This window comes from Perca fluviatilis, chromosome 17, assembly GCF_010015445.1.
Source record: "Perca fluviatilis chromosome 17, GENO_Pfluv_1.0, whole genome shotgun sequence".
NCBI lineage: Eukaryota > Metazoa > Chordata > Actinopteri > Perciformes > Percidae > Perca > Perca fluviatilis.
In genome coordinates, this window is record NC_053128.1 from 15,484,249 (window position 1) to 15,487,723 (window position 3,475).

A 3,475-nucleotide genomic window follows, 5' to 3' on the forward strand; every position below is an offset into this window, starting at 1 on the left:
GGAGCAATGAACTGGATTGGGGTGAATGTTTATTACCAGGTCCAGTTCTGGTTTTGCGGGAGAGATTAAAATGGCTTAAAGTCTAAATATGCTGTGCTTTGTTTATTAAATGTCATCTGCCTGTTGCAATGACTACTTGCGCATCAGTATCAGACAGTGTATTTTATACTAAGTAAAGTAATAAGCAAGTAAAATAATAAAAAGGAGGAAAAACAAAGTATTTTCAGGTGAAGGTGACAGATAGATAGAAGTGTTAATAATCAAACATAATTTGCATCTGTAATAACCTTCTACAGGAGGGTGTATATGGCTGTTTTTGTATGCAAGTGTTTTGAGTGTGTGCATACTGTGCAGATGAGAGCACGTGTGGTGAATTGATAAAAGGCGGTGCTGTCATTTTTGATTAAGTGGAGTGGCAAGCGTCAATGCTTCACCTTACAGGAGATCCTATTTGATCAAAACTCCTACATACCTGCCAATTCTATACCTCAGTACCTCTGCCTTTCAACCCCTGCAGATAAATGTGTGTTTTATAGCATTTGGTGGTTTTGCAGCCTATATTCAAATCTATTCTTTCCCCCATGAATAATTCAAAATACTCTATTTATGTAAACTGATAACATGGTTTTGGAAATGTTTGCACATATAATAAAGTCAAATAATGTAATAATAATGCTTAACATCAGTCATGTAGGTTGAAATTAATTGAATGCATCGCTGTATGCCTAGTGTCAATGACTATATCTGTTGACATAGGCAGCAAAATGCCATATTAAGGTCTTCTACCTCAATCTTTATCTTTATGTCATGTTGCTATTGTGTTTTTTCTTCCTTTATTTTTACCCTGCTACTGGCAGCAACTGAGGATGTAACACAGGTAATTCTGCCCAACACTTTGGTCCGTTGAAAGATATAATAGATTAAAGATATCTTTACAAGGCAGGTCGCCATTAGGATCATTCTGCACCACCTTCAAGTCAAAATTTCCCCTTGACCAGCAAGGGGTCCTTAACAAGCTATCTTGCCATTACTCATCGACATATGGCTTCCAAGTTTCCAATATACCTTTTTTGTAGTAGCTGCTGGATCATCTCCATAAAAGGGAAAATCAATTAAAACAGCTCACAATATATCAGACAAAAAGCTCAAAACACTTCAAATAACATGCACCATGTAGGAATGTAGCAGAAGGAATGTAGCAGATTTTCTCAGTGGAATTGACTGAGGTTTCATTAGTGTACAAAATAACTTTAAGGATGATTCTAGCATAAGGACTTGAATGCAAATATTTCACCACTATTAGAAAAAATGACACTGGCAGATAAACAAAATGAAAATGGCAAGATGTACAAAAGCAGTTTCTAAAAGGGTTGACAGACACAATAAAACTTTTATTATTCAGAGGGCAACCGATTAAGAGGCATTATTGAAAAGACATTTCCTCCTGCTCATGTTCATAGTGGTGTAAAAGAGAGAGAGATAGACAGCGTGTTTTAGGAGACGGGCGGCTTTTTGTAATTGTTTTCAAAGAAAGTGAAGTATTTCCCACGCTGCTTTTGCGTTGCTGAGAGCCTCGTGTTTTTTTGCTGCAGTGCCCTGGATGCCTCGAGTTCAAAAAAAACTTGCACTAGACGTTGTGCCTTAGTGTCAATGTGGACACTAACACATGCATGGATGAACCAATGGAACAAATGTATTACATTTGAGGGCAGAAACCTAAATTACCAATAGTATCATGGAAGAAGGGCTGCAACATCTTGCAATTTAATCCAGTACAATTACACTACAAACTACAGCCTCATCGTATTTTTGAGGGGCTCTCAATATATAATACTGTACTGTTGTTTATAAAATTGCATCTTATGATAAAAAGTTTATCCTGCAAGAGACTTATATGCTGATATTAAATACGTCTGTCTGCTAATAAAAATAGATCAAGGTATGGTGAAAATGCCACATTCTTGTCTGGCTGAAAATATTTACACAAATACAATAGTATTTGCAGTAATGCTGCTGCTAACACAACTAGAAAAAACATAAGATCTCTGTTGCGATCATATGTACCTGCCTTTGTTTCTGTTTGTGTTGTTGACAGAGAGGTGGGCACCATAAAGCTACAGCTACTTTGTAACTATGTCATATTTGCTCAAACTGTCACTATATCCTGAGCAGATAATCCGTGAACCAATCACTGTCCTCTGCCTCCCCCTGGTCCATCAAGCGTAATTATGGATCCAACTGCATTTCTAGGCAAGACCCTACAAAGCAGCCCGATTGGTTGAGGTTAGGCATTGACCTTGAGTAGTTAAGGTTAGGATAGCCGATTGGTCAGGCGATAGGAATTGAACCAATCGGGTTCCATTACCTCCCGGATGCATGGACGCCTGGTCAATTGTAGCATGCAAAATGCTATTGAAGTGCGGGTCTTGCCCAGAGATGCCGTTGGATCCATAATAACAGGCTTGTTCGAGATGAGCCAGATCTGCGCAGAATCGATCCCACGCGATCGCTGCCCAATGCATGCCGGTTAGATTTGTGTCTGACTTGATCCAGACTTGTTCTGAGGTCATGGACACGTGGGCAACGATAACCTCATGAGATCAAGGCAGCCGCAGGTTTGAGACGCAGGCAGCGCAGTTGCTTTTCACCAACTGCAAGACCCAGGCGCAGTAGCGTTTTTTGGCACGGCCGAACCGGGCAGCCGCCCGGAGGGGCATATTTTCATGACACATGGGGTAGCGGCACGAGAACTTAAAAAAAAAAATAATACTTAAAAAAAAAAATAATAATAATAATAATTAGATTCTCTTTAGTGTGTTTTCACATTTGTGTGATGAAGGATTTGTGCTATTTAGAATAGGCCTATTTATTCTATATTTTATTTGTATATTCTTAATATTTTATATTATTGTTGCTCTCTGCTCTTGTTACATTTTTTATATATCAGATTGTATTTATTCTTGGCACATATATATATATATATATATATATATATATATATATATATATATATATATATATATATATATATATATATATATATATATATTATAACAACATAAGTGAAAGAGAAAATTATATTTCTCAATTGCACAAATCCTTCATTAGAACATTTGAAAAACACACTTAAGAAAACCCAGTTATTTAACAATTGCAATTACTCAAAGGGGGGTCTCGCCCTGGGTGTAATTCATGTAAAACCGCCACTGCCCAGGCGGACCCAGGGCATGCTGGGCTCTCAGCTGATCTAACAGCTGATTTGTTCAGAATCGACTCAACATGATAACGTTTTATTTATTGTTTATATTAACCTTTTATTGTTTTTCATTCGGAGGGATTTGAATTGCTATTTGTCTGATTTAAAGGCTTATTCTGTACAAACTACATGTTGTGTGGCTGATATTACGTTTAGAAATGAGAGACTAAATCTGTTCAGATTACGGATCATCTACAGTCTGCTGTTTATTAACATCAC